The sequence below is a fragment of the Mesoplodon mirus genome (genome assembly GCF_964341445.2).
Source record: "Mesoplodon mirus genome assembly, chromosome: 3".
In the NCBI taxonomy this organism is placed as follows: domain Eukaryota; kingdom Metazoa; phylum Chordata; class Mammalia; order Artiodactyla; family Ziphiidae; genus Mesoplodon; species Mesoplodon mirus.
Genome location: NC_138978.1, coordinates 192,064,918 through 192,087,403, shown reverse-complemented (window position 1 = coordinate 192,087,403; position 22,486 = coordinate 192,064,918).

Genomic DNA, 22,486 nt, shown 5'->3' with positions numbered 1-22,486 from the left:
ACTTGCCACCAAATCTAGACTTGATTAGCTTTTTAGCTTTTATTTAGGATTTTATAAGGTCTTTAAGAATATGTATATAAAAATAGTATACACCATTAAAAGAATAATAGGGAAACATTATAGTACTATAATAAAAGAGTTGGCCTGATGATTAGACAGATGAGGATGAAAACCCACTGCATGACCTTATTGAAACATTCAGATTCAGGCGCTTCATATTTAAAATTAAGACAATAGCATACACATCATCTCATACAATTTATAAGGTCTAGAAAAAATATCTGGTTAAAAAAAGTGTATGTGTGTGTGTATGTATGTATGTGTGTATATATATATATATATATATATATATATACACACACACATATATATGTGAGCTGGTATTTTGTTTCTGTTACAATATTATTTTAGAAAACTTTAATTTTCAAACTGTGGTGCTCTGATTTTATATACTTGGTACTGAACTAGAAAATGAACTTGAAAATAAATAAATACGCATGAAACTAAATATAAGTTGTAGAAGTCACCCTAATATTCTTGACATCCAGGACAACTTTAATGCACTTAGGCAGATAAGGGGTTATTGAAACTATTTACAAATTGATAGTCCAGGGTTTCAGAGACAAAAGCATATTTAAATTACAAACAGAATGGAATGTTTTATAACTGCCTCTCTAGTCTTCACAAAATGATTATTGCTTGAATTTCATACTTTCAGGGATTGTACATGTGCTTTGTTTTAGAATGGACATGTGACATATATTTATATTTTATTGATGTCAATGATACAATTTAAGTTACAGGAATCTTCTAAAAATACTGCCACTCTTACCATATGAAGTTAAAGCCTAGTAAATATTTCTATTAAAGCTGTCTTTAAAATATAACATACAACATAAAAACTGTTTAACACGACATATTTTCCTTCCCTTGATATGTATGAACAAACTTTTACTTACTATTAAAATTTTTGTTTTAGAGTGTTATTCTTTAAAAAGAAAAAAACACCTATAGAAGATTTTATCCATTATCCATTAAGGACAATATTGCTAGAAGAAAAGCATTTCTGATACTGTTTTGACAATTTATAATATATGCTAGAAAATTAGGATTTTAGATTAAAGATGGTACTGCAAAATTTTCTTTAACACTTTTCTTCTCAAAAAGGAAAAACAAGGAAAGGGGGAAAGAAACAGTGAGAAAGAAACCCTCATCTTTAATGATGTCAGGAACCATGGTGATAAGTGATATAAAGACTAAACCAAGTCTGGAAATCCTGAGCAAAGTCAGCAGAAATGTGAGCTCTGTAGCCAACACTACCAAAGCTGGTCCCTGTGAAAGGAAACAAAATAAATATGGCCTTTCTGATATGACGGTTAAGAACAGGGATTCAAGAGTCAAAGAGAGAAATAAGAAGATGATTTTAAAAAAAAGTGAGAAGGCAGGGAAAAAGACAGTAAGTTCTTGGGAAGAAACTAAAATATCTTAAGTGATTGTTTGGTGATATTAACGTTTGAATATGAATTTATATGCTTGTAATAAACTATTGACAGATTACCACGGCACTGATGAAGGATGTATCTATTTTAAACCACTACATAAGATTCAGCTTAGGAATCATAAATGTCCCTTGCATTGTAACATGATTTTAAGTAGGTTGATTTGACAAGCTCTAATTATATTCTTTGTGCAGATCATAATCATCTTTCTGAGTCATTTCAGACTGATCTGAAATATAAAAAAGCTGCTCACATCCTTTAGCTAATTCTTACATCTGTTTCCAAATCAGAAGAAACTTGTATAATATTTACCTTAGTAAATTTGGAAATACAGAGAAAATAATTTAAATCACAACTCATTTTTTAATATCACCTAATGTGCCAAGGTGATAACTAATTAAAAATAACAAAGAGTAACATTTTCTTACTCAGAGACTGATTTCTGACCGTATTATTTTCTCTCTACAAGTTCACTCTTTCATGAAAAGAACTCTGGCCATTCAAAATAGTCCTCAGCTAACAACGGCTTTCACTTTGAGAGTGAGAGGAAATACTGTGTGTATAGACACATATCTTTTTTTTCTTTACTGATAGAATTTTATTTTTTTTATGATTTTTTATTCAGGCATATCTCTTAAAAGCAGGAATGGTAATGGCAGGAGACATGAGGATGACAACTTGACAAAGAGATCAGAGATGAAAAATGTTGCAAGTAGTCACCGGAGAAAGCTCACTGCAAATGCAGTGATGAAGGTTCATAATGATGGTTAAAGCATTAAATAAACAGCTCAATTAATCTTTGCTGTACACCTGAAACTACCACAACACTGTAAATTAACTATACTTCAATAAAGAAAAAAAGGGTTAAAGAAAAAAAATCTGGAAAATAACATTAAGTATTAAATATGTGATCTATGGTATAATAATTATTTTTAAAATATTTTAGTGTTTGCAGAAATAAATAGTAGTTGTCTGTGGTATTTACTTGTATGACACTCTTCCTAACTGACTAATATAAAAAAAGATATATTGGATAGGAGATACTGAATCCCAAAGACATAGCTCAATTCCTGATAGATAAAAATGTGCTTAAAAAGACACAGAATGTAAATACTCAGAACAAAAGAAATTTAAAGACAAAAATTACTGTTTTAAACTACTCAAAGAGAAATACTAAGAGATGAACATAGTGAGGACATAAGGGCACCTTAAGAATGATGCTTTGGATTGTGTAAAATGGCAACTTCAATTACACAGTGTCTCAGTATCACTGCCCCAAAGTAGTTATTTTACTCTATAGTGTTCTACCCTTGCACTGAGTTTTTTGTGAGTTTTTATCTTGATCTTTTTGTACTTCACTTCTCTTTTGTGTGTGAATTTCCCTTGTGAATTTTTATATGTGTCCACTTTTTGGAATTACCTTTGTCTCATCTCTTTTCTTTTGTTAACAGCTAAGGAATCAGTGGACTCACCCTTTAAAAGAGGAAAAAAACTCCTTACCTTAACTATGTCTAAGTTTGTACCTTTAACCAATATTTTTTTGTCCTTGAATCAGGAGGGATGGAAGTCAAAGGTCTTGTTCTGTCTGTTACCTGTTCAGTTTTAGTTTACAATACCAGGGCTGCATGAAAAAGAAGCAACTGTATCCTGAAAAATCAACATTTGAGCTACCTTAATAATTCACTAGACCTTCTTGACCTGGCCATATATCCTCCCCTACTTTGCCAAATTCCTTAGCTGTCATGAAGTCTCACTTTCATTTCTTTGTTTCCACATAGAAAAGGGAAGACTATAAGAAAATATAACAAGTTAACGCACAAAACTGGCAAGAATGTGGATGTCTTAAGAGTCCAGAAAAAAAATTAAAAATAAGGAAAGTTCAAAGTTTACTGTAACACATATACTATTAAATGGTACAAGGATAGTGGGAAAAACTTCCATTTAGAATTTGTATATACTTATATTTAATGATGATAGAAGAGATTTGGATTATCTGGTGAAAGAAGAATTTAATGCTACTTTAAACATATAGCAGTGTGTGTGTGTGTGTGTGTGTGCGCGCGCGCGCTATAAAGTAAATAATTAGAATTATCCACAAAATTGGATGGGTTTCTTGAAGAGGTAGATAATTCATTCACATGGAGTTTTCCAGTTATAAATATATAATAATCTATCATTATTGTAAAATGACATTCCATTTAGGGTTGGGAGCCGTGTAAGGACCTAAGATCTTGCTCTATTCCTGAAATTATATTATCCTATAAAATTCTGGAGACAAAATATATCAGTGCTTGCCAGGGATGGGGAAGGAAGGAGATGAACAGGCGGAGCACAGAGACTTTTTACGGGATTGAAAATACTATGTATAATATTACAATGATGGATGCACATCATTATATATCTGTCCAAACTCACAGAGTAGAAAACACCAAGAGTGAACCCCAAAGTAAACTATGGACTTTGGTTGATTATGATGTGTCAATGTAGGTGCATCCTTGTTAAAAACCTTACCATTCTGGTGACTGACGTTGATAATGAGGAGGCTATGCATGTAGGAGTGGAGAGTACATGGGAAATCTCTGCACTGCCTTTCCAATTTGTTTTAAACCTAAAATTGCTCTAAATACAAAGTCTTAACAAAAAGACATATTAATGCTATGCTCCCCATCTCCAAGACTTCATTTTATACTTTGGAACTATCTTATAGTATGCTTGTCCAGAAATTTCCAATGTTAGTAAATGAATGCTTTTACTTCTGTGTTCAAATATTTTAAATTTATTAGTCTATTATGAAATTAAAAATTGTTGTTTTGTAATTTCAAATTGCTTGAATACAGTAATACATTTAATAACTATTTTAAATGAAATAAAAGTTTTAAGAAGTTTTGCTAATAATATTCTTAGGAATACATTGAAAAGTTTTTCTATATAATTCATCAATGTCTTTCATAAAGTGGATTATTGCAGACATTTCAGTGGTGTTAGATAATTTATAATTACTATAATATTAGAAAGCATACACTTCCTTGCAATACAATAATATATTTAAAGTAATTAGAGACTAAAGAATATTAGATACTATATATTTGTACATGACATATGTTGTAACTCTAGCACAGCAGATATAGTTGTAAGTTAAGTTGTCCTTTGTAAGCAGATACACTTAGAAATATATTCACCAAGTCACCAATATCACCTATGTTATTGATATTTTAATTGGGAATATCACATAAAATATTTCTTTAAAATAATTTTTTGAAAAGTATTGGATCCAAATAATATACATACAACTACTATCTATAATAAGATTGTCATCCATGTGGAAAGGTAGAAAGTTTATATTCAACAGTCATTACACTGCATTTTTATACTCCAGTATATTTTCTTTCATATTTGTTTAACAGATTTGTGTGTGTGTGTGTGTGTGTGGTACGTGGACCTCTGACTGTTGTGGCCTCTCCCGTTGTGGAGCACAGGCTCCGGACGCGCAGGCTCAGCGGCCATGGCTCACGGGCCTGGCCGCTCCACGGCATGTGGGATCTTCCCGGACCGGGGCACGAACCCGCGTTCCCCTGCATCGGCAGGCGGACTCTCAACCACTGTGCCACCAGGGAAGCCCTGTTTAACAGATTTTGAGCAAAGTTAAAAGCTTATGTTTATTGACATTATGTTCCCCTTTGAAATTTCTGTTTATATTTTTTTGTGGATTTTTATTTGTTTGTCTCCTTCCAGATTGTGGCTTGTCATTTTATTATTTTTAAGTTATAATATAATTTTATAAGATGCCTTTGATAAAGAAAATTTCTTACTTTACATCATGTGGCGTATCTCTCAATGACATACCCATCATCTTGTAAAAAAAAAAAAAAAAAGAGTGCACGCTCACGAGAGAGAGTGAAGACTGACATTACCAAGTTTTAAAAAACATGTTGTAAACTAATGTTCAAAAAGCCTGTTGGGAAATCTATTTGAACAAATACTGAAAATTCTGTCATTCACATATCCTAAAACACTTCATTTCCAAGAAGATACTCACAAAAACTCTTACACGTATGTACCAGGAAATACACACAAAAACGTGTACCAGTCTGTTCATAACAATGTTGTATATTCATGTGAGAAAATATATTACAGCTGTGAATATTAATAAACAAGAGCTACACATAGGGCTTCCTTGGTGGCGCAGCTGTTGGGAGTCCGCCTGCCGATGCGGGGGACATGGGTTCGTGCCCCGGTCCGGGAGGGTCCCGCATGCCGTGGAGCGACTGGGCCCGTGACCCACGGCTACTGAGCCTGCGCGTTTGGAGCCTGTGCTCTGCAACGGGAGAGGCCGCGATGGTGAGAGGCCTGCACACTGCGATGAGGAGTGGCCCCCGCTTGTCACAACTAGGGAAGGCCCTCGCACAGAAACGAAGACCCAGCACAGCAAAAATAAATAAATAAATAAATAAATACACACGTATTCACATAAACACATTGGGATATTGGTTTTAAAAAAACAAGAGCTACACATAAAACTGATTCATTTTTGCAAGGTATTATTGAGTGAAAATCATCAGCACAGTATTTCTTTTTAAGTTTTAAAGATAACAATATATTGTTTAGATATTCATGTATATGTAATAAAAATAAAATAAAGAAAGTGCAAGGGAAGGAGAAACCTGAAATTCGGGAGTGTGACTGCCTTTATGTGGGAGGTAGGAGGATGTAATGCAGAAAGAGGATGTAGGTTACAGGTCAGATTCTAGTTCTTGGGGAGATGGTTCAAGACAGAGGTGTAGGAAGAGCCTGGACTTAACTCCTCCCAAGGACATGACAATCCACACATATATGGATAAATTTCCTCTGAAAAGAACCTGAGAACTAGCTGAGCACCTGCTCCACAAAGGAATCAAAAGGACTACCCTGGTAGGAGAGGCAGGGAAATGCTCTTGCCCATCCCCCCTGGCGTGGCCACACAGAATAGAGAAGGCGCTCACCAGACCAGTCTTCTCCCGGAGGAACAAGGGGTGAGTGCCCACATCAAGCACCCTGGCCCCTGGGATCTAAATTGAAGAGATAAGCCCTCAAAACGCCTGACTAAGGAAATCAATGATGCTGACACTTAAGGGTCCCAACATGCTATAGGAAATGGAGAGCGCCCTGTTAAAGGGCTTCCATGCAGTCTCATTCACCCTGAGACCCAGAGAAATAACAGCAGTTTGGAAAGTGCTGAGACTATATGTGAATAAGAGAGTCATTTTTGAGTCTAAAATCATAGGCTGGAGGGCTGGTGGGTGGTGGGAATGCTCCCCAGAAACAGGGGGCTGACAGATACCACTGTTGTGCTCCCCACCTAACCTGTCTGCACAGACAGTGACCTGGGACAGGGGGGTCCCACATTGCCAAAGCTAGAGAGCCCCGGTGGCTGAGCACCAGCCCCACCCCATTCCCTGAAGGGGGTGCTGGGTGTGAAGGGCCACAGCACTCTCCAGGTCTCTAGTTACGGTCTGTGAAGCAGGTGGCTGCCACACTTCCCTAACTGCTGGCTGGAGCAGCTGTGGTGTTGTCCCACTCCTAGCCTAAAGCCAGCATGTGTGCACAAAGCACTCTCAGGCTGCATTGCTGAAGCTCACAGGTGCACACAGACAAGTCACTTTCCCACTGCCTTCTGGAAGCAGCAGATCCAGCCCCATCCCCTTCACATTCCAGCTACTTCGATAAAGCAAGTGGGTGTGAGCCATCCACACAAGGGACACCGCATGATGGCGGGGCACTGGTGGCCAAGGGGCTGGTGTTCTTGAGAGTCATGGGACTGTGACAATCAGAAAGACAGCTCTCAGCAGGCCATCACCATCCCCCCGGGGCAACACACAGACGGCTGACTGAAACTTAACCCTAGACTTCCCACAAAAAAGGCCTATTTCCTTAGCCTGAAGCTTCACCCTGAGGGGCAGACCTCAGGTTTCCTACACATCTAGAGGCTAAGGAGTCAATCTCAAGGGACAGAAGCCGAGAGACATTATAGTTGCACACTTCTTGGCTTCACTACTTCTTGACAAGACTCCCCAAAAAAGAGCTTAAATGTTCGTCGAGAGCCTCTATGTTTGCAACTGTCACACAGGGGATACCTCCAGATATTCTGCTCTAGAGGCCAGAAGAGTTACAACTGTGACTTTACAGGACTGTATATACCTGTATAGTCCAAAAGCTGTTGCCTGAGGGGTTGGCATCCAATCAGACTGAAAATAGCTACTAAACGAGGTTCCTGCTCTTGGAACACCGACAGGTCTTGGCACACGCACAGAAATAGGGGCATATCAAGAATAAATCAGGTGGCTCCCCACGTAGAGCTGAGAAGGGAAAATGCCCTGACCCCCAACTTCCCTGAGCAGAAGCTGGGCTACAAATGGGCCAGTGAGCACCCCGAGCCCTGTCCTCTCCACACAGCATTTGACCCACAATCAGGCTGGGCGAGTGTCCTGATTTCTGCCAACCTCACACAAAGACTGAGCCCGACAGAGATGTGTGAGCACCCTGGCCTGCCCTCATTGCACAGGAGGGAAGATGTAACCAGGATAGGCGGGCATACCGAGCCCCACCGACCACACACAGAGACCAGGTCACAACTGAGACATGCAAGTAAGTGATTTGAACCCTGCCCTCGCCACACAGCAGCCAAGCTGCAACCAGGCCACATAAGCATCCTGAGACCTGTCTTCCCTGTGCAGCAGCCATGACTTTATCACAGTGACAGGCATACCCAGCTCACACAAGGAACAACCATAACGTGCCTGGCTCTGGTGGCCAGGGGAGACTGCACTTCAGGGCCACAGGGAGCAGCTCTTACACAAGATCGCTTGTTTAAGATTGAGGGAGGTAGCAGTTTCAACCAATGCGTGTAGACAAACACAAAGAGACAGGCAAAATGAGACAGAGGAATACGCCCCAAACAAAAGAACAAGGCAAATCCCCAGAAAAAGACCTAATGAAACAAAGATATGCAACCTAACGAACAAAGAATTAAAAGTAATGATCATAACGATGCTAACTGACCTTGGGATAAGAATGGATGAACACACTGAGAACTTCAACAAAGAGATAAAATATATAATAAAGTACCAAACAAAAGTTATAATTGAACTGAAAAATACATTAGAGGGATTCAACAGCAGAATGAATGAAACAGAAACATGAATCAGCAAGCAGGAAGACAAAGCAATGGAAAGCATCCAGACAGAGTAGAAGGAAGGACGGAAGGAAGGAAAGAAAGAAAGAAAGAAAGAAAGAAAGAAAGAAAGAAAGAAAGAAAGAAAGAGAGAGAGAGAGAGAGAGAGGGAGGGAGGGAGGGAGGGAGGGAGGAAAGAAAGAAAGAAAGAAAGAAAGAAAGAAAGAAAGAAAGAAAGAAAGAAAGAAAGGAAGGAAGGAAGGAAGGAAGGAGTAAGGATGCATTAAGTGTCTTCTGGGACAACATCAAGTGGAATAAGAGTTGCATTACAGGGGTCCCAGAAGGAGAAGAGAGAGAGAGACATGGTTAGAAAATTTGAAGAATAGCTAAAAACTTACCTAATCTGAGGAAGAAAACAGACAGCCAGGTAGAGAAAGCCCATAGAATTCCAAATAGGATGAAACCAAAGAGATAAAGACCAAGATACAATACAATTAAAATGGTAAATATTAAGGGTAAATAGAAAATCTTATAATCAGTAAGAGAGAAGAAACATTATATATTAGGGAATACTCATAAGGCTATCAGCAGATTTTTCAGGAGGCCAAAAGGGAGTGGCATGACATATTTAAAGTGCTGCAAGAAAAAAAAAATGAACTAAGAATTCTCTACCTGGAAAAGTTATCATTCAGAATTTAAAGAGAGACTAAGAGTTTTACAGATAAGCAGAAGCTAAAGGAGTTCATCACCAATAAACTGGTCTTAAAAGAAATGATAAGGGACTTCTCCAAGCTAAAAAGAAAAGGCACTGATTAAGAATAAAAATACAGGGCTTCCCTGGTGGCGCAGTGGTTGAGAGTCCGCCTGCCGATGCAGGGGACACGGGTTCGTGCCCCGGTCTGGGAAGATCCCACATGCCACGGAGAAACTGAGCCCCTGAGCTTGCACGTCGGAGCCTGGGCTCCGCAACGGGAAAGGCCACAACAGTGAGAGGCCCGCGTACCGCAAAAAAAAAAAAGAAAAGAATAAAAATACATATAAAAATAGGGCTTCCCTGGTGGCGCAGTGGTTGAGAGTCCGCCTGCCGATGTAGGGGACACGGGTTCGTGCCCCGGTCCGGGAGGATCCCACATGCCACGGAGTGGCTGGGCCCGTGAGCCATGGCCGCTGAGCCTGCGCGTCTGGAGCCTGTGCTCCACAACGGGAGAGGCCCGCATACCGCAAAAAAAATAAAATAAGATAAAATAAAAGTCACACTGGAAAAAGTAAATAAATAATAAAGGTAATAGATTTTAAAAAGATCTTATAAAGCAAAGATGAAGGGTAAAATTCAAAGTTATTAAAAACACAATAATTAGTCAAGGGATACATTAAAAATCTAAAATGTGTCGTAAAATTATAAAAAATGCCAGGGGAATAAAAACATAACATATTAGAAGGTGTTTAAAATTAAGTTACTATTGGGACTTCCCTGGCAGTCCAGTGGTTAAGACTCTGTGCTTCCATTGTAGGAGGCATGGGTTCAATCCCTGGTTGGGGAACAAAGATCCCGTATGCCACATGGTGTGGCCAAAAAATAAATAAATAAAAGTTTAAAAATAAATAAAATAAAATTAAGTTACTATCATTTAAAAAGAAACTGTTACATACTTAGGATGTTATATGTAAAACTCATGGTAACCATTTATAAGAAAAAACATATAGTAAATACAAAATCAAACCACAAAGGGCAGAAATAAAGAGAGAACTCTAAAATGGCCAGAAAACATTTTACAGAATAGCAATAAATACATATATCTCTATAGTTAGACTAAACTCCCTAATCAAAAGACATAGGCTAGCTGAATAGATGAAAAGAAAAGATGCTTCTACACGCTGCCTACAAGAGAATCACTTCAACCCTAAAGGATTAAAAAAAGATATACCCCACAAATTAAAATGAAAAGAAAACTAGGATAGAAAAACTCATGTCAGACAAAAGAGGAGCACCTAAATATGTAAAGCAAATATTAACAGAAATGAAGGGAGCAATAGACAGCAATAGAATAATAGGTGGGGACTTTAATACCCCACTTACATCAATGGATAGATCATCCAGACAGAAAATCAATAATGAAACACTGGCCTTAAATGACACATAATGCCTGATGGATTTAATAGTTATGTATAGAACATTCCATCCCATAAAAAGCAGAATACACATTTTTTTCAAGTATACATGAAACATTCTCCAAGTTAGATCACATGTTAGGCCACAAAAGTAGTCACAATAAATTTCAGAAGATAGAAATAGTATCAAGCATGTTTTCCAACCACAACTAGAAATGAAACTAGAAAATGATTACAAGAAAAAACAAAACAAAACAGAAAAAAACATGGAGATTAAACAACATGCTATTAAATAATCAATTGGTCAGTGAATAAATCAAAGAGGAAATGAAGAAAAAATTTTTGAGACAAATGAGAATGGTAAAACAATTTACAAAATCTATGGGGTGCTGTACAAAGCAATTCTAAGATGTATGTTCATAGTGATACAGGCCTACATCAGGAAACAAAAATCTCTAATAAACAATCTAAACTTATACATAAAGGAACTAAAAGATAAGAAAAAACAAAGCCCAAAGTTAGTAGAAGAAAGAAAATAATAAAGATCAGAGTGGAAATATATGAAATAAAGACTGAAAAATTAAACAGAAAAGGTCAGTGAAACTAACTTTGAAAGATAAGCAAAATTGGCAAGGCTTTAGCCAAATTCATCAAGACAGAAGACAGAGAGTGCAAATAAATAAAACAAAAAATGAAAACAGAGAAATTACAACTTATAGTACAGAAATACAAAGGGTCATAAGAGAATACTGTGAACAATTATATGCATACCAATCAGAAAGCATAGAAGAAAAGGATATATTCCTATAAACAAACAATCTTTCAACACAGAATCCTGAAGAAAGGGAAAATGTGAATAAACTGATTACTAGTAATGGCACTGAATACATAATGGCATTGAATAGTAATCAACAAACAAACAAAAAAAAACACAAATTTTCAACAAACAAAAGTCTAGGTCCAGACAGCTTCACAGTATAATTCTACCAAATATCTAAAGAAGAGCTAATACTTAGTCTTCTCAAATTATTACAAAAAAAAAATAGAATAAGAATAAACACTTCCAAACTCATTCTGCAAGTGCAGAATTACCTTGATATCAACACCAGACAAAGACACTACAACAGAAAAGAATATTACTGGTCAATATCCTTAATGAGCAGAGTTAAAAATCCTCAACAAATGTTAGCAAATCAAATCAACTATACATAAGGATAATACACCATGTTCAAGTGGGATTTATCCCAGGGATACAAGTATTATTCAATATCCACAAATCTTTCAATGTGATATACCACATTAAGTAATTGCAGAATAAAAATCATATGAGGGGCTTCCCTGGTGGCGCAGTGGTTGAGAGTCCGCCTGCCGATGCAGGGGACACGGGTTCATGCCCCGGTCCGGGAGGATCCCACATGCTGCAAAGCAGCTGGGCCCATGAGCCATGATTGCTTAGCCTGCACGTGTGGAGCCTGCGCGTCCAGAGCCTGTTCTCCACAACGGGAGAGGCCGCAACAGTGAGAGACCCACATACCGCAAAAAACAAAAAAACAAAACAAAACAAAATCATACGAGTATCTCAAAAGATGCAGAAAAATCTTTTGACAAAATTCAATACCCATTTACAACAAAAACGCTGAACGAAGTGGGTATAGAGGGAAAATATCTCAACATAATAAAGGCCATATCTGACAAGCCCACAGCTAACATCATACTCAATGGTGAAAAGCTGAAAGCGTTTCCTCTTAGATCAGGAAAAAGACAAGTATGTTCACTCTCACCACCTTTTTTCAACATAGTATTAGAAGTCCTAGCCACAGCAGTCACACAAGTAAAAGAAAAGGAATTCAAATTGGAAAGAAAGAAGTAAAACTGTCACTATTTTCAGATGACATGATACTATACATAGAAAATCCGAAGGATGCCACCAAAAGCTATTAGAACTAAGAACTGAATTCAGTAAAGTTGTAGGATACAAAATCAATATACAGAAATCTTTGGCATTTCTATACACTAGTAACAAACTATCAGAAAAAAAATTAAGAAAGCCAACCCAGTTACAACTGCATCAAAGAATAAAATACCTAAAAATAAATTTAACCAAGAAGCTGAAAGACATGTATTCTGAAAACCATGAAACATTGATAAAATAAATTGAAGACCACACAAATAAATTGAAAGCTATACTGTGTTTGTGAATTGAAAGAATCAATACTGTTAAAATGCCCATACTACTCAAAACAATCTACAGATTCAGTGAGATCCCTATCAAAACACCAATGTCATTTTTTATAGAAGTAGAATAAATAATCCTAAAATTTGTATAGAATCTCAAAAGACCTCAAATAGTCAAAGCAATCTTGAGAAAAAAGAGCAAAGCTGGAGATATCATGCTCCCTGATATCAAACTATATTACAAAAGTATAGTGGTGAAAACTGCACGGTACTGTCACAAAAACAGAAACACAGTTCAATGGGTCAGAATAGAGAGCCCAGATATAAACTCACACTTATATGAACAATTAATTTATGACAAAGGAAGAAAGAATGGACAATGGGAAAAGACAGTCTCTTCAATAGATGGTGTTGGGAAAATTGGACAAGTGCATGCAAAAGAATAAACTAGACACTTTCCTTATAACATATACAAAAATAAACTAAAAATGGATTGAAAACTTAAATGTAACACCTGAAACAATAAAGCTTCTAGAAGAAAACATAAGCACTCTGCTCTTTAATGTTGGTCTTAGCAATATTTTTTTTTAATCTGTCTCTTCAGGTAAGGGCAAGAAAAGCAAAAATAATCAAATGGGACTATACCAAACTAAAAACTTTTTTAACAGTGAAGGAAACTATCAACAAAACAAAAAGTTAAACTCCTGAATGTGAGAAAATATTTGAAAATGATATATATGATAATGGTTTGATGTAAAAAATACATTAAAAAACTTATGCTCCATATCAGAAAATCACACAACCTGATTAAAAATGAGCAGAGTATCTGAACAGATATTTTTCCGAAAGAGACATACAGATGGTTAACATGCACATGAAAAGATGCTAACGTTACTAATCATCAGGGAAATCCAAATGAAATCTACAATGAGATACCACCTCACATCTGTCAGAATGGCCTTTATGAAAAGAACAAGAAACAGCAAGTCTTGATGAGGATGCAGAGAAAAGGGAATCCTTGTGCACTGTTGGTAGAAATGTAAATTGATATAGCCACTATGGAGGTTTCTCGAAAAACTAAAAATAGTACTACCATAAGATTGAGCAATCCACTTTTGGTTGTTTATCCAAAGAAAATAAAAACACTAATTTGAAAAAATATATGTGTACTGCTATGTTATTGCAGCACTATTTACAATAGCCAAGATATGGAAACAGTAAGTGTCCACTGACAAGATGAATGGATAAAAAATGTTTTATATATATATATGTGTATATATATATATATACACACACACATATCTATATATGTATGTATGTGTGTGTGTGTGTGTATATATATATATATATCCATAAACTATTAGCCATGAAAAGAATTAAAACTTGTGATTTGCTTTAACGTGGATGAACCTAGAGGGCTTTATGCTAAGTGAAATCAGTTAGAGGAAGACAAATACTGTATGATTTCACTTATATGTGGAATCTAAAAATATAACAAATGAACAAACAAAACAAAACAGAAACAGACTCACAGATACGGAGAAGAACCTGGTATTTGCCATAGGGGAGTGAGGTTGGGGGTTAGGCTGGGTGTAAGAGATTAAGAGATCCATACTTCCAGCTATGAGGTAAAGAAGTCTTGGGGATAAAATGTACAGCATAGGGAACATAGTCTATCATACTATAATGCCTCTGTATGGTAACCAGACTTACTGTGGTGAACATTTTGTAATGTATAAACATATTGCATCACTATGTATACATGAAACTAATATAGTATTGCACATCAATTAAAATTAATAAGAAAAATAAATAAAATTAGGCAGCATTAATGGAAAAATTAAATATAAAAAATGATTCAGTGCTTGGGACTCTCAAAGGAAAACTGCACCAGATAAATTTAGAAAGGCAAAGAACACCTTATTCAAGACAATTATAATAGAAGTGAAGACTATTGAGATAAGGAAAAGAAATTGAACTCAATTCTGTTGAAAAAAGGGCCTGGAGATATTTAAGAACTAGGTTGATCTAATGGAAAAGTACTGGGAATGTTAGAGAGGTTAGTCTGTGGGATTAGACCATCTGTGTTTGCTAATTGGTACTTGCTGAAGGGATCCTACACTCCTACACTCCTACCCTCCCACGGTCTAGGAGACAGGGGCCCTGTCTTGATGATTACATTTCAAAGGGATCAATACCAGGTCCTTGAGAAAGACATTTCTGTGTTGCAAAACTTCAAGAGGCTGAAGAAGATTTACATCACAAAAAGGCAGGGAAAGAATTTACAATCTGGTTTTCTAAATTCCCCAAGAAGAGGGAGGTCAAGGGCCTAACGTCAGGAAAAACCTTCTAAAGTTTAGTCAAGCTGAGGGGAATTTTAAGCCTATCTTTGTCGGGAAATTAGTGTAACAATATAACATAATACTATTATATTAATAAGATATGACTAAGTGTAATAAAATACGAGGGCCACATGAACTCAGGATAATAGTAAATCACAAGCCACAGATTATGAGTGAGCTAATTTAATTTTGCACATCTGAAATTCTCAAAAATGAGGATAAGATCATTTTAATACATTTACATAAATTATTTCATGATCTATTTGAATTGGATATAAAGATTATTGCATTAATATGTGTATTAATTATAACTCATGAACATATATTAGACACATTTTCATAAAGTTAAACCAGAACTTTGGTATAATTGCTTGATTATCTATTAGACATCTGGAGGAAATATGTTACATATCCAACAATAATAGAGAAAAATTCACTTTATATATAATTTCATTATAGCAGAAAGAATTATTTATTTGAAGTCCAAGTGGAAATATCTTTGTTTAAATATTTAATGAGTTAGAAATAATCAAAGGTAACTTCTCACTGATTTTAACAAGATTTTCCTACATCAAGTGTAAAGAAGTATTCTTGAATCTAGCTAATTGCATAAAATTTTCCTAATAGCTACCATTTGTGATATCCCTCCTAACACAAATACTGAACCTAGGAATATGTGTTTTATTTAGCAGTAATATTTCATCTTTGTATCAGAAAAAATACTTGCTCTCCCTTCTACCCTAGTTACCATCCTTTTAGAGGCTAAATATTATTTGGGTGGAGTGAAACCCACCAACTAATAGACATGACCAAAAAAAGCTTGCAATTTCCTCTAATTTTCAGCCTTTGTTAGAATAACCTCTAGAAAGTGAGACTGTAAACCATTATTTATAAGTTCAGAAAAACACAGACGAACTAAAAAGCGTCACTCAAGGAGAAAAAAAATGCCCTGCTATTGTTTGATGAAAGATAATAAACTACAGTGAGGCAAATCAGACCTTGTTAACTAGACCATATGATCTAAGCAGTTGCAAATCTGTTTTTTCAAATAGATCACATTCTTCTTGTCTTTTCCAGGCTCTCATCCATTTCAGATAGGTAAATTCTCTTGGGAAGATGGGCATTACAGCAAAATTGATCACAAAGTTTTAATGGAAATAATTCTGCAGATGTAACCTTTTCCAACAATGCTTAAGAAGCATAATTGATAAAAGGTCACTGAAGACAGCACCCTACTTTCCATGTTAAAGGAGGTATTTCAAGAGAAGAAACACCTCTTTTGCTCTTCTTCTTCTGGGACCCCTATAATTCAAATGTTGGTGTGTTTAATGTTGTCCCAGAGGTCTCTGTGATTGTTCTCAATTCTTTTTTCTTTTTTCTTTATTCTGCTCTGTGGTAGTTATTTCCACTATTTTATCTTAGAGGTCACTTATATGTTCTTCTGCCTCAGTTATTCTGCTACTGATTCCTTCTAGAAAATTTTTAATTTCATTTATTGTGTTGTTCATCATTGTTTGTTTGCTTTTTAGTTCTTCTAGGTCCTTGCTAAACATTTCTTGTATTCTTGTATTTTCTCCATTCTCTTTCCAAGATTTTGTATCATCTTTACTATCATTACTCTGAATTCTTTTTCAGGTAGGCTGCCTATTTCCTCTTCATTTGTTTGGTCTGGTGGATTTTTACCTTGCTCCTTCATCTCTTGCATATTTCTCTGTCTTCTCTTTTTGCTTAACTTACTGTGTTTGGGTTCTCCATCTCACAGGCTGCAGGTTCACAGCTCCCGTTGTTTTTGGTGTCTGCTTCCAGTGGGCAAAGTTGGTTCAGTGGGTTGTGTAGGCTTCCTGGTGGAGGGGACTGGTGCCTGTTTTCTGGTGGATGAGGCTGGATCTCATCTTTCTTGCGGGCAGGACCATGTCCCATGGTGTGTTTTGGGGTGTCTGTGAACTTATTATGATTTTAGGCAGCCTCTCTGCTAATGGGTGGGTTTGCGCTCCTGTCTTGCTTGTTGTTTGCCTTAGGGTGTCCAGCACTGGAGCTTGCTGGTCATTGAGTGGAGCCGGGTCTTAGCATTGAGATGGAGATCTCTGAGAGAACTTTCGCCATTTGATATTATGTGGGACCGGGAGGTCTCTTGTGGACCAATGTCCTGAGCTCAGCTCTCCCACCTCAGAGGCTCAGGCCTCACACCCGGCCAGAGCACCAATGCCCCGTCAGCCACACAGCTCAGAAGAAAAAGGAGAAAAAAAACTAAAGATAGAAAATAAATAAACTTATTAAAATAGAAAAAAATTATTAAAAATAAAAACGTAATAAAAAAGAGACAGAAAGAAAGAAGAGAGCAACCAAACCAAAAAACAAATCCACCAATGATAACAAGCACTAAAAATTATATTTAAAAAAACAAAAACAGAAACAAAATGGACAGTTAGAACCCTAAGACAAACGGCAAAACAAAGCTATACAGCCAAAATCACACAAAGAAGCATACACATACACACTCACAAAAAGAGAAAAAAGAAAATATATATTTATAAATAAATAAAGGAAGAGAGCAACCAAGTCAATAAACAAATCTACCAATGATAATAAGCTCTAAGTACTAGGCTAAGATAAACATAAAACCAGAAACAAATCAGATGCAGAAAGCAAACCCCAAGTCTACAGTTGCTCCTGAAGTCCACCACCTCAGTTTGGGATGATTCGTTGTCTATTCAGGTATTCCACAGATGCAGTGTACATCAAGTCGATTGTGGACATTTAATCCACTGCTCCTGAGGCTGCATGGAGAGATTTCCCTTTCTCTTCTTTGTTCTCACAGCTCCTGGGGTCCAGCTTTGGATTTTGCCCTGCCTCTACATGTAGGTGGCCTGAGGGCATCTGTTCCACACCCAGACAGGACTGGGTTAAAGGAGCAGCTGATTACGGGGCTCTCTTTCACTCAGGCTATGGGGAGGGAGGGGTACGGAATGCAGTTAGCCTGCAGGCAGCAGAGCCTGGTGTGACACTTCAACAGCCTGAGGCGCGCCGTGTGTTCTCCCGGGTAAGTTGTCCCTCGATCACAGGACCCTGGCAGTGGCGGGCTGCACAGCCTCCCAGGAGGCGAGGTGTGGACAGTGACCTGCGCTTGCACAAAGGCTTCTTGGCGGCGGCAGCAGCAGCCTTAGCGTCTCCTGCCCGTCTCTGGGGTGCTTCCTGATAGCCGTGGTTCATGCCCATCTCTGGAGCTCCTTTAAACGGCGCTCTGAATCCCCTCTCCTTGTGCACCAGGAAACAACGGTCTCTTGCCTCTTAGCCAGCTCCAGACTTTTTCCAGACGCCCTCCCAGCTAGCTGTGGTGCACTAGCCCCTTCAGGCTGTGGTCATGCCGCCAACCCCAGTCCTCTTCCCTGCGCTCCGACTGAAGCCCGAGCCTCAGCTCCCAGCCCCACCCGCCCCGGCGGGTGAGCAGACAAGCCTCTCGGGCTGGTGAGTGCTGGTCGGCACCGATCCTCTGTGCGGGAATCTCTCCGCTTTGCCCTCTGAACCCCTGTGGCTGCGTTCTTCTCCGCGGCCCCGAAGGTTCCCCCTCCGCCACCCACAGTCTCCGCCCGCGAAGGGGCTCCTAGTGTGTGGAAACCTTTCCTCCTTCCCGGCTCCCTCCTCGAGGTGCAGATCCCGTCCGTATTCTTTTGTCTCTGTTTTTCCTTTTTTCTTTTGCCCTATTCAGGTACGTGGGGAGTTTCTTGCCTTTTGGGAAGTCTGAGGTCTTCTGCCAGCGTTCAGGAGGTGTTCTGTAGGAGCTGTTCCCCATGCAGATTTTTTTTGATGTTTTTTTGGGGAGGAAGGTGATCTCCATGTCTTACTCCTCCACCATCTTGAAGGTGCCACAACACCCTTTTCATAGGTACAGTGTTCAATATATTCAGTGATCCTATAGGTTTGGAAAAGCAATTTATATTTCACCTTACTACATTTTCCCAATTACTTTTAATTTCTAGAAATGGCAAGTTAATTGAGAAGAAGTTTAAAGAGGAAAAACCTGATATTCAAACCTTTCTCAATAAAATGACCAGAGGATTATATAAATTTATATAAAATATAATTATAAAACATGTTACTTACAGGTAAGAAATAGTTAAGGAAAAAAAGGCTTTGTGAGAACCACTAATTATTCAATATTGCCATTATTCTTTTGCAAACTCTCTGTTTCCATTTCCCTAAAATAAATATTTAAACAAAATCATTTCAGATTTAGAAATATTCTTTAAATTTTTAAAAGCAATGAAAAAAAAAAAAAGGCAATTTTCTCCCCTTTGGCATACAAGCTCTCAAAGCTTGTAACTGAAAAAATCATAATCTATTGTCAAGAAAAGGGAAGGCATGTTACATTTTTAAAGCTTAGCTCTAATTTAAATATTTGTTGAGAATACAGTGTAAGCAGAAGGAGAAATATTTATCATAAGTTTTCATATATATTGGAAAGATACATACCTGAAGGTTTTTTCTTGAATAAAAGTATTTACTTTGCAAAGTGAACTCGGGAGGAAAGCAGACACATTTTGAAGGAGGATGCGATAAGCATCCAGTTGGACTTACAGAAACAGAAGGAGAAATCAACAACGGAAGGGCAAAATGCATCTTACAGCAATTATCTGCAAAATGGCAGCAGCTGTTCAAGCTTTTGGATGATCGGGATTCTGAGAAGTCCAGATAGAAACATATGGTATAGTGCATCACACAACAATTTAAAGCTATTATTGTTCATGTTATTTCTTTATGTTATTCTCAGTGAAAGTGAATAAGTACATAGATTTTTCTCTGGTAGAGCATGAACATGTGATAAGTCTTGGGGTCCACAAATATTCGACTGTGTCAGAAATAGGTTGTTTCATAATAGATCCAGACAAAAGTAATTCTTACTCATATGCAATAAAAAATGGCCTATAATTTATATATAAAAAATTATAACATTTATATTCTATATCTATTTTATACAATATAAAAGTCTATTGCAGTTACATTTTTGGTTCTTCATGTAAAATTCAGTTTATAAGAAGAGAAACCACTAAGCTTTTAAAAAGCTATGCCGCATCTCTTTTCTGATAGATACTCTGCATTCAGAAAAAATAAAATGTCCATTAGCACCTCCCACTTATTTGTGTGGGCCCATTATAATTTTAACACTTATAAGAGGAAGCGTTAATGGCAACATTTCAAAGCACTGGTCTAAAAGGATGAGGTGACTTCATAAAAACAAAAATCAGAACAAACACCCTTTCCTAGTTTATTGGAAAAAATTACATAAGATAAAATTATATTTTATTGAAAGATGAATCATTAAAATCAGAGTGTAAATTCACAAGGTAAGTGAATTAAAGATAAATTGACATGTATAATAAACTCTGACATAAGTATTTCTGCATAATTATAGTATTTTAAAATGTCAAAAATTGTCTAATCAATTAAAAGTATTGAGGTACCATTTTACAAAGTAGGTGAAGACTATTAAAACTGTTCTATATATCCACAGTATATGTAATTTTTGTTGGCTTGTTTCATTTTTCAATGCCAAATTTCAAGCCAAATTTTGTTGCCTTGAAACAAAAAGTTGTTTCATCCTTTTGAAGTGAAGTTGAACAACAGAAGTATTTTGAATGGCAAAATAATAATCCACTGTCTCTGGAAATTTTTGTCACTGTTCCACTTTTTATATTTGAGAAAATCCAATTTCTTTATAATTATTTATATTCTTAAATTATAAAAATAATAATTTTATTGCTAAAAATATAAAAATGAATAATATGCAAAATGGCAGACACGTGGCACATTTATGGTTTGTAAAGATTTAATTCTTCAGCTAGATTGGGGATATAGGTTATATAACAAAAATCTATTAGTAAGAAAAATATTCTAATGATTCACTCCTCATTCAAAAGACTCACAGCATCTAATATTTCAAAATGAATTTCTTAAAGTGATCAAAGCTGTTAAATTTCAAAACAAGGAAGTAACATGAGATGTGCTAAAAAGAACGCAGATTTTTCAGGAGCAAAACCCTGCATAGTTGAAATATAAGTTCAATGTTTTACAGGCTGAATAATTTCATTTATCAATGGCTTTATTAATCAATCTCTGTGTCTCATGTTTCTCCAGTACAAAAGAAGGAAAGTAATAATAACCACCTCATTAATTGCTTACAATAATTAAAAAATAGCTTATTCAAAGTTATTTTTTAAACTCTAAAACACCTTTAACATAACTGCCTGCAACCCAGAGTCACATGACTAATTAAACCTCAATAAACTAAATAACAGATGGTCAATTGATGGACAATTACATGTATTGTTACTTACCTAAAGTGAAGGGTATTGATGCAGTAAGTTTTAGGAAGACATACAAATCTCTTATAACACTCTATTTGCAGCATTTATTGGGTAGGCAGGACTTTCAGATTTAAAATAAGATATGTAGAATTGAAAAAAATATATATAGATACACATCATATATATATATATATATATATATATATATATATATATATATTCTCTCATTCACTCACTGTCTACCTCCTTTAATTTTCCTAGATGCATGAAAAAAAGAAAAAATTGCCTGGGTTGAATTTGTGAGAGGGTTGAAACCAGAGAGCCATCTGACTGCACTTCCTGCCAAGTTACTGGGCATTTTGCTGCAGGAGGTGGTGTCAGAGTCAAATATCACAGCTCTGACTCTAGTTTCAACCCTTGAATCCTTTCTGTTCTGAATTTTCAAGTCTCACAGAAGGTTGTTCTAGTGGTTTTCATGTGTAAGAAATTACTACAGAGAAGCAAACAAAAAAAATTTGTTTCATTTGTGAAACTTTAGAATTGCTCACTGTTAGAATACCCCCAATGGGGTAGATACCTAATAAATGGGTGATTATCTTATAAACAATGTTGAAACCTCTCACTGACATGGTCAAACAGAATTTGAGATCACATGAGCCTGTTTAAAAAAACAAAACTTGTACTACCTTTCTAAATTTAAAATACAAAGAAAAAATTTTTGTATTTTATTTTAAATCCCTGATTTGTATTTTAAATCCCTTGTTTTGCCAATATATAGATTCAAGCATTTATTTCAACATTTCATTTAAATAGTTATTTTGAAAACTAAATATTATATATACAAATTTACAGGATTTTTATGAGAATAAAATATCCTTATGCATATTCAAAAGCTTCACAATTTGTAAAATG